The sequence below is a fragment of the Myotis davidii genome, unplaced genomic scaffold (genome assembly GCF_000327345.1).
Source record: "Myotis davidii unplaced genomic scaffold, ASM32734v1 scaffold395, whole genome shotgun sequence".
In the NCBI taxonomy this organism is placed as follows: Eukaryota; Metazoa; Chordata; class Mammalia; order Chiroptera; family Vespertilionidae; genus Myotis; species Myotis davidii.
Window position 1 is genome coordinate 1,003,322 of NW_006287904.1, and position 11,003 is coordinate 1,014,324.

The window sequence follows — 11,003 nt, forward strand, 5'->3', positions numbered from 1 at the left end:
CTGGCTGAGGCAGAGGCCAGTGAGAGGGTGTCAGTCCGTTCAGAGCCCTTCAGAGACGGCCTGCTTGTCAATCTTGGCCTTGCTGCAGCCAGGAAGACAGGCCATTAGGAGGAAGCCGCCACCTTTGGCCTTCACTAATAGCGGGAGGGGGTGGGCCAGGGGGGCAGGTGGAAGTGGGGAGCTGTGTCTTATCTCCCCTGTATGTGTTATGTTACCTCCTGTTTTTGCATGGTATTAACAGGAAAGCCCAGTATGGAAGGCACCTGTGGCCCCAAACTAGAGAAATGGGAGAAAGCAGAGCGAAAGGATGGGGTCTCATCCACGGCTGGTCTCAGAAGGAACAGAAACCTGAGCCTCATGCTTTCCTGAGAGCTCAGTGAGTGGTAGCAGCTATAAGGAGAGAGGCCGACAGCCTAGCCGGTGTGGCTCAGCAGTTGAGTGTTGACCTATGGACCAGGAGGTCACGGTTCGATTTCCAGTCAGGGCCCATGCCTGGGTTGTGGGCTCGATCCCCAGGGTGGGGTGGGTGGGAGGCAGCCAATCAATGATTCTATCTCAGCATTGATGTTTCTATCTTTCCCTCTCCCTTTCTGAAATCAATAAAAATATATTCAAAAAAATAAATCATTAAAAAAAAAAGAAGCAGAGCTAGAATTTGAACTTGGGTCCATCCGACTCAGACGTGAGCAGTTAACTCGTTAACGCGCCGGCCTGCCGCAGAACGACGCGTGCGCATGCTGACACTGTGTCTAGGGCAGGGGCCTTGCCTTTCCCTTCCTTCTGCGTCCGGCACGGTGCCCTGCACAGGTGGACGCCAAGTGCAGACACAGACTAGAATACGTTTAAGCTCATTCCCTTGTGTCAGCCCTTTTCCCCAGGAGCTGGTGGGAGTGAAGAAGAAATGGGACGAGGCCTCCTTTGAACACCAGACTAAACAACTCCGTTGGGAAGTTTTTTTCTCCCTTGGACCTGAGCAATTTGATTGATTCAAAGAATGGGCATGAGCTCAGGTTGGTTTTGGAATCATAGGACCTTGGTTGGACTCCTAGCTCTGTGTGACCCTGGGCAATTGGCTTCAAAAAGAAACAAGTTTGGGGGAAGCTGAAGTCATAGGAAGTAGGAAGCTGGGGAAAGGTGTCAATTCTTCTCTGCCCCAATTATTTTTACTTTTGTGTTCACTCAGCTTTGTCACGAAAACGTACATCTTCTTGCTGACCCGACCCAGGCCAGGCAGCCTGTTCCAATAAGCGTGCCATCCACTGTGCCCGGTGCCCTGCTTTGAGGCACAAAGCTCATCGAGGCACAAAGCTCAAAAGCATTTCATTCCTCGCTGTCCAGAGGCGATTTGAATAATCTGGAAACCAACTTTGTTCTATTTGCTCAAGTACTGAGGATTTCCTTTATCCTATTGATTTCTTACTGGAATATGTGGATCTTGTGAATTCTGGTTGATTGATAGGTTTTGATTTCAAAGAGTCTTTTTTTTTCAGGTCTGTGTGGTGTTTTGTGTTTTGTTTTGTTTTGTTTTTAAGGAAATTCATTCACTCTGCACCGAGGCACAAAGCTCAAAATCATGTCAGTCCTCGCTGTCCAGAGGCGATTTGAATAACCTGGAAACCAACTTTGTTCTATTTGCTCAAGTACTGAGGATTTCCTTTATCCTATTGATTTCTTACTGGAATATGTGGATCTTGTGAATTCTGGTTGATTGATAGGTTTTGATTTCAAAAAGTCTTTTTTTTTTTCAGTTCTGTGTGGTGTTTTGTGTTTTGTTTTGTTTTTAAGGAAATTCATTCACTTGGTTAACAAAAATTAATGGCTCATGCCAAGCTATTGATCAGACACCTGGCCCTCAGTGAACTCCCAGATAATTGAGTGAGACAGATTTGTTTGTGTGTGTGTGTGTGTGTGTGTGTGTGTGTGTGTGTGTGTGTGTGTGTGTGTTTAATTGCAGATACAACGGCAGAACTCATAACAGACCACAGAGGCAGGTAAAGGATGGAGTGATCAGTTTTTCCTCTGGAGAGTTCAGGAAAGGCTCTAAGAACTCCCCATCGAACCTCCCCTACACACTTACACTCCCGTTCCCAAGTCTGAGATCCAAACTAGCATATGTAGATTCCTCTAGCCATCTCCACGTGGATGCCTCAGAGATATCTCAAACTTAACATGTACAAAATGCATCTCACTTTTTCCAAAAAGAAACCAACCCATCCCTTCCCTATCAGCCCAGTGTTCCTTCAGTTCCCACATCTCAGTAAATGGCATCACTATTCACTCAGTTCTAAGCCACAGCCCTTATTCCTCCCTCTTCCTCTACACCACCTCAGCCAACCCATCTGTGACTCCTGTCAATTCTGAGCCACCATCATCTCTCACCTGGGCTAATGCAGCTGACCCCTACAGGGACTCACTTCCTCCAACCTTCTCCTCTCCATTCTAATTGCTAGGTAGCAACATACATGAAATTCTTCATATGTAAATGAGGTCGGGCCACTTTCCTGCTCACACCTATCAATGGATCCTAATTACACGTGAAATAAAATTTCAAGCACTTATCTTAGAACCTGAAAACATTTATTAAACAGGAAGGGAAATAAGAAAAATTGAATTACTCTGAAATTAATAACTTCTGTTCATCAAAGAGAAGTGAAAAATCAACCCACTGAATGAAGGAGGTATTTGTGAAACATGTATCTAACAAAGAACTCGTCTCTAGAACATTAAAAAAAAAACCTCAGGTATACCTATAAGAAAAACAGAGACAACTCAATAGAAAAATGAACCAAATAAATACTTGAACAAAGGCTTGACCAAAGAGAACAGCCGAATGGCCAACATACATGTGAAAAGGGGCTCAGCCTCTTCAGTCACCAGGGGCTGATGAAAGCCACACTGCAAGACCACTGCGCCCATCAAGAAAGGTAAGACAACGAGGAAAATGAAATAATACCAAGTGCCGGAGGGGCTGTGAAGCAACTGGAAGGCTCACACACTGCTGATGAGAATTTCAAAATTGGTTCAAAATGGCTGAAAAACTGTTTGGCAGTATCGATTAAAGCTGGATATAGTTATACCCGATGCCCCGGCAATCCTACCCTTAGGTACACACACACACACACACACACACACAAATTTAGTTATACCCTATGCCCCAGCAATCCTACCCTTAGGTACACACACCAGAAACCTATACATACATACATACACCTAAAGACACATATCAGTTTGTTCTTAGCAGCATTATTCATAAATATGGCCAAATTGGAAATTAACCAAATGTCCATTAATCGCTGATCAATAAATGTTGGTATAGACACATACTAAATTATTCAATAGCAAGGAAAATTATTTCAATCACAAACAAATATGGTTGACTCTCAAGATCATACTCTTGAACAAAAGACAACAAACGCGAGCTCACTGTACGATTTGTTTATACTGAGTTCAAACCAGGAAGAACTATCAACTGCTGTGAGATGTCAGGTTAGTGATGCCCTTGCAGGAGGAGGGTCATGACCTATAGAAGGAGGATAACAGGGTATTTCTGAGCAGCTGGCTGCATGCTAGTTCCTAACTTGAGTGTTGGCTACACAGGTATATTGTGAGAAAATTCATAAAATGATATTATGGTTGGTGTATGCATCTTCAACTTTATCAAATGGTTTTTTTAAAAAAAATTCAAACTTCTCACCAGAGCCTACAGAGTCCTACCCTTTCTCCAGCCCCACCCTGAGCTCCTGTCCCCAGGCTTTCGCTGCTCCAGCCCAGTGTCCTTTTTTAAGGTTCTCAAATGCACCAAGTTCATAGCCACCTCATACAGCTTGCTTATTTGGTTCCCTTGTTCTGAATGCTCTCCCCAGCCCTCATCCAGCTAGCTCCAATTCTCCTTGACACCTAAGCTTAGATGTCTCCGCTTCTTGGGCACCACAAAGGAGGTTTCCATCTATTATTTTCTACCTCAAGCCCCTGTTCTCTTCCTGTGTAGCACCCATCACAACTTGCATTATTTTATTTGTCTGTGCAATTGTGTTGGGTGTTCTTTCTGGTCAGAACGTTAGCTCCACAAGGGTGTGCACTGTCTGTAGCGTGCAACGTAGTCACTCAGAAACAGGGTGACCAACTCATCCTGCTTTCTCCAGAGCTATCCTGGTTTTAAAATGTAAAGAGCCACATCCCGGGCCACACCTCAGTCCTGGGGAAAAATGACAGGTTGGTCACCTCAGTCAGAATGTAGCCTGCTGCCACTATATATAGTAAACAATCAATGTTGAACAAATAAAGAAATTTTAAAAAGAGTGTTGTTCAGGTGAACAAAAAAAAGGAGCAGCTAGCTATATAACACTTATTTTCCAAACCCGACACAGAAAGAAAGGAAAAGAGGTCAGGATCGAGGGCCCCTGTTGCCAGCAGGGCCTTTGAGATGTGCTTACTGTCTCTGATTACATATTGGTGTAATCTCATAATGTGTCGTGCTTTCAAAGGTGCTTCTGTGGGTGGTTGATGAACTCTCCCCAAGGCGTTTTTTGACTTCATGGAAAGCAACCTGCTGAAAGACAAAGTAACAGGCACTGCCTGCAAACACGCCGGTCAAAACATTTCATTGAAATGATCGTGCTATGCTGGCGTCCTCAGGAAGTGGAAGCCCTTCAGAAAACTCAACATTATTCTGCCAGGTAGAGCGACCCTGCAGCCTCCATCAGCACTGGGGTTAATGTTCCCCCTCCAGTGTGTCCCTTAGGATTGCAGTTTCCTCAGCAGGTGAGTGCAACTGTTTCTGAAACTGAAGCGATGACCTAAGCGTGTGGCTCTTGAGCTTTCACTTGCCTCTCCTTGTTAAGCCACCGGACGCTCTGTTATGGCTTCCCATTAGCAGAACTGCTGCTTGACCGGGCACTCTGGGCTACTTGTGCCTCTGGAAGGGATTAGCAGGCCAAGTTCAGTTGAAATGGAAGAGCAGCAATTCCCGTGGCTAGGAATTTCAAGTCAGTCCAATGGAGAATCACAGGAGCACCAATTAAAGGTACAGTCCATTTCCCCACGCATTCATTTTGGACTTACGCACATGTCTGACTTCAGCTAGTGGAATGTGAGTGCTGCGGTAACAGCTCCAAGCGTAGATCTTAGGAGGTATCACATACTAGTATTTCCACTCATGCCATTGCTATCCAGCCATCACAATGAGAAAAACATGTATCAAGTAACTCACTAATCCAAAGAGTCTACACTAAGTTTAGACACAGTCAGGAACTGAGACATCTTTCCTTTCCTCCCTACCGATCTTTCTACATCTGCCTCACCCATCTCTTCAGACTTGCTTTCTTCACTGTCCTATGTATCGCTGTCCCAAGCTCCTGAATTTCTAAGTCTTCAATTCAGAAGGCTACTAGTAATTAGCTTTCTCATTCCCAATTCCAAAATCCTGGGATAGGATCTGCTAAGCCCAACAATAGGAAATGGTCTGTATACAAACACAATGCATAAGGACATTTAAGTGAAACACGGGAGATGTGGAAGGATGGGAGATGAATGAACCCAGCCAAAAGGAAGAGGCCTTTGGAGTGCAGGTGTCTCACATCTTCTGAAGAGCAGAGCACCACAAGGAGGAGAATTCCAGGCTCCAGGAAGGCCAAGTGGCCATGACATTAATTGAAAGCATCTTCTACTATATATCAGGCACTGTGCTGAGGGCCCCCTGGGGCACTTCATTTAAAGATCAAAGAGGACCTTTCCTAAGTGCCAGAGATACCCTATTTTACACTTGAGGAATAGAGGTTCAGAGAGATGAAATGATAGGTGCCAGCTAGGAAGTGGCAGGATCAAAATTTAACCTGGGATTATATGACTCCAAAGCTTCGAGCCACTCTGCATCAAACTGCCATGAAGTGGCGATCCTCTGTCAGAAATAGAGTTCTAGCCGGTGGAAATACTGTGCTGCCCGTGGAGCCTGAAACTGAGCGATAAGATATAATCCCTTTCACTGACTACTAGGCTCTTTTCAAATCTTTAAATTTCCAAGAATTTTTTTTTTTATCACAGGACAAGAAAAGTATCCAAGAAAAAGATAATGAGTTCATGTCTGCCAAAGTGAAAGCAGCTACTCAAGAGAAAACCCAGAGCAACTCCATTTCCTGGCTTAGAGGAACTCCATTGGTTACATTTTCCAAACAACTTCTGCTTGATTTTTAGTTGTTTAGAAAACAAAGACAAAATTAGAGAATATTGTTTCCTGTTCTTAGAAGCTAAGAGTTTCTTATTTTTGTTTTTCAACAGGACTGAGACCTTCAAAGTGGCTAAAAATTCTCTGCATTACTTGGGGTATCAGAAAAATTACCTGGGTCACCCTTGATTAACATTATTGTTCTTGGGAATGTAACATTCATATTTTTTCTTTATTTATTCCATATCCAGACAGTGTTTGAGGCCCTCTACTGTACACCATTTAAGTTTCATCATGCTATTTGCTATATTAGACATGATTTCACATGTCTAAGCCTTAGTTTTTACAGCTGCAAAATGGGCATAATACTTCTTATAATGTATTCTTGGTGAGCCTAGAAATGATGTAGTGGAGACTATGGAAGATGCACAATAAACAGGAGCTTTAATTTCTGCCCTCAAATAGCTAGTCTAAATAACAGGTGGAAATGTCTGCCCACAGAAGCATGAAAGAGGAGAGGCTCTTTACATAGTTAACATCATAGGTACTCAGTAACTATTTGGTATAGAGGTCCTCAAACTACGGCCCGCGGGCCACATGCAAATACAAATATTGTATTTGTTCCCATTTTGTTTTTTTACTTCAAAATAAGATATGTGCAGTGTGCATAGGAATTTGTTCACAGTTTTTTTTAAAACTATAGTCCGGCCCTCCAAGGGTCTGAGGGACAGTGAACTGGCCCCCTGTTTAAAAAGTTTGAGGACCCCTGATTTGATGAGTGAACAAAATAGGGGGGGGGGAGCTGTTTGCAACTATCAAACATATCCTAAAATCTGGCTTGGTGTCTCAGAATTTAAATTCATGACATTAGCCCTAATTCACAAGAATTCACCAAGAATAAGGGCCGTTTAGTCTAAAAGCCTTGTCCATCATTCAGCTTCTCTCTGGCTTAAAGAGCATGATTTAAGGCCAATTGCAAATGGTGACATGGCCCATTCAGTGTTAGACTGAAAGCACCAAAAGTAATGGACCTAGCCAGTTCACACTGTGACCACCAGAGTGACTCTGTTCTCTCAGGGAGAACAGATCTCCATGAAGGAAGATCTGAGGTGGCCACCCTCAATGCTTATCTGGCCCTGATTTTAAAACACTTTATTCAAATCAAAGCCACTCATTGCACCTGGATGTTCAACTGGGCTCCAACACTTCCCATCAAGAAAATGATGCATGACATGCCATCCAGGAATTCAGTAATTACAGGAAGAAAGAGATTCAGGCAAAGACTGAGGAGCCTGAGAGAAATCCCCACGCTGGGGTTGCAAAGCTACCCAGAAATTCAGATCCTGCACTTAGCGGGAAAGATGTAGTTGACTGTCAGGCATCAAGTCCGGTTTGCGAAGCTGTCAGTCACTGTGTGAACTACAAACTCATGGCATGAACTGGCCACGTCCTAGGAGGATTTCCACAAAATGAAAATCCAGATTTAAAAAATTCCAGCAAACCCAAGGAACATTGGAATTCTTAAAAATACGTGGTCTACCAGCACTCCAAATCTGTATCAGGTCCCTTCCCTCGTCCCTTTCTCTCATTTCCTCTTCCTTCTCCCTCTTGCTTTCCCTTCCCTGTCTGTTCTTATCTCCTTTCCCCAGTTTTGAGAGACTTACAGAACTGAAGAAACAAAGGAAAGTAATACAGAACATAAGCTTCTTAAAGAGCTTCTATTTACCTAACATCTGAACTTCTTCAAAACTCACATATATGATGTGTTTTATTTTCTTTCCTTTTATGAGAAAAGGTCTAGCAGCTACCTGATGTGGTAGATTAATTTTTAAATCTATTAATTTGAGAAAGACATAGGACAGAAGTTCAATGTAGATGCAAAACCAATCTATCCATCTATATCTAACTAGCTATCTACTCATCTATCCATCTATCTATCTAGTTGTCAACACTTCCAAAGCACTACCCTAGACCAGGCTTTTCTCTCCTCTCTGCCCCACATTGGTTCCACTACAAATTCATGGTCTGCAGCCTCCACTGCACCATCGGTTCAGCTTGTAGCCTTCCTACATTTCTGTGGTCAGTGCACCTTGTCTCACTCTCCACACCAGCAAATATCAATCTTCATACTCATCAAAGCCTCTATCTTATCACCACCCTCTTTAGTCACTTCCTCCTTGCCAGAAAAAATAGAAGCCATGAAGCAGGAATTTCCTCAACCACCTACTCCAAGTTTACCTGCCTGGGTCCCCATGCCATTCTATGTGACCTTTTCAAGACACCTACCCTGTAGATCAACCCTCCTCTTTCCAGAGCTTCCTCTTCTCCCTTTCTACTAGTTCCTTCTCCATCAGCATTTAAATATGCTTCGGGTTATTCCATCTTGAAAGCAAACCAGCAGACACACCAAACCCCTCTCCATGGGCTGGTCCTTCTAGATCTGTCTTCCTCTCTCTTCCTGCTTATGGGAAGCAGAGCCTCCACTCATTGCCTCCACTCTCTGTTCTCCAGTTAGTCAGGAGTTTGGATTAAAGCAGATTGAGTCAGAACTGTTCTTCTCCCAGCTGACCAATATGATCATGGGCATAATATTTAACCTCTCTCCATCTCAGTTTTCTCTTGTAACATGAAGTGAGTATTAACTCTAAGTATTTGGTTGTTGTGAATATAAAAGATGGCAATATTGGTAAAGAACTTAGCACAGTGTCTAGACCATAGTAAGCTCTCAAAAATGTAGCTATTAATAGTATTTAATCCTTAAAACTTTGTAATCTGTCCTCTTCCTCTGCCATTTAACCAACATTCCTGTTCCTGAAAAACTTTTTATTGCTAAATTAAAAAATGATTTTTCAGAATTACCTCACTTGATCTCACTGACACAATTATTTGTTTCTTAATCAAACAACTTCTCTGCCCACTTCTCAGTCTCCTTCCTCTAACAATGCAATACTTGTCAATGTTCCTCAGACTCTCATCCTCCACCCTGACTATTTTTCACACTCTTTTCACTCCCTTAGTGATCTCACGCACTCCTCTTTCTCCTACAGACTGACAAAGTCCAAATCTATACCTGTGGTCCAGAATTTTCTCCCAAACTCCAGAGTCCACAATCCGGACTCCACAAGCCTGTAAGGCATCTTTACTAAGACGATTCACAGACATTTCAAATTGTCCCAGTGGACGTAATCATCGTCCACCTGTCTTCCTGTGTGAACCATCACTCATCCAGTCGACACTTCCAGAAACCTTAATGACACCTGTTTCCTTCACTCCCCTCCATATTCAATTCTACTTCCAATATGCCTCAATCCATTGTCTATTTCCATTCCTGTGGGGGCACTGCCACAGTCAGCACGTTACTGTCTCCTGTCGGTGTCGCTCTCAAAAATTTCCAACTGACACAGGTGTAAAGGTTCACAATGAACTACCCCAAGATGTGCCTCAGTGTAACGTGGATTATCTTGAGCTAAAAGCAACCAAGACCCTGCAGGCTTAAGAGAAACTTTTGGCCCTTCTTAAAAAATGTAGAAAGATTTAAATTAGGAGCCTGGCCTATGATAAGAGTGATCATTAGAAATGAGTTACCTACCTCTGTGGCAGAGAAAACTAATAATTACTGAACATGTGCTCTTCCTGCAATTCCTTTCTGAAGCCGTAAGATGTGTTACCTCATCGTTCGCTCAGAATGTCTTATATACCTCAATTTCCCTGTCTGTCTCTGAACCTCTCCTGTGTGTGAGGTCCCTGACTCTCTCACGTATGTGGAGTTTCCATAGATATGCATGCAATTAAATTTGATCATTTTCTCTTGTTAATCTGTCTCCTGTCTATTTGATTATTAAATCAACCAAAAGAACCTTGAGGGTAGAGAAAAGGTCCTTCCTCCCCTACAGAGACATTGAATATCTCCTAATCCCTCACTACCCTATAGCCAGAGTGAGCTTGGTTTATCTACTTTATTTGAGGTAGGTTTTAAAAACATAGAAAAGTACAATGAATGAAAAAACAAACACCCATAGTCCCACTGCCCATAATTAACAGTGATGCTTTTAAAATTAAAATCACTTAGAAAATCATAATGTTCTTAAAATTAAATAAGTTTTAGTTTTAAATTTAAAATAACTAGTGTGCAACTGCCCAAAGGGTCCTACTTGTCCTTGGCATCAAGTTCAAATTCAGTTGCAAGGCTGACATGACTCTACAATTTCCAATCTCTTCTCACCCATACTTCCCCACTCAGCAATCCGAAGTGCAGATCACAGCAATCTATTTTTGTTTCCCCCCAAATACCAAGCCCCCTCTCCCATCCAAGCCTTTCCACTTTTGAGGAGGAAGGGTAGTAAAGGGATAAGGAACTGCCTGAGTAAGGGGAAGAAGCAGAAATGAACACTGGAAGGTAGTTGGCAGTCAGCCCATAGAACTGATGTTCAGCGCAATACCTTAGATCGTGCAAGGGACAGCTTCACAGAGTCTTAGGTTGCTCAAAAATATATTTAAATCCAACCTCCCCTTCACTCCTGAACTTACTCACCACGCCTTCCAAAAAGCCTGTGTTTGAAGGGTAGTAAAGTGTATATACTATATGTTTTGCATCTTATGGATGTTTAATGTATTCAAATGAGAGTATATAATACAAGAAAATAGATGATTATAATTCTCAAAGGCTCCAAGAGGTAGAAATCTTTCCCCTGACATCCCTCCTAGGGGGTAGTGGTGATCTTTGAATGGAAAAGGAAAGAAGGTCAGTAACTAAATTAAGCAGTCCTTTTCATGGAGGAAGCATCCAAAGGTTTCTGGCAATTCCTTTGTTTTATGGAGACAGTTAAAAGGAAACCAGGAAGAC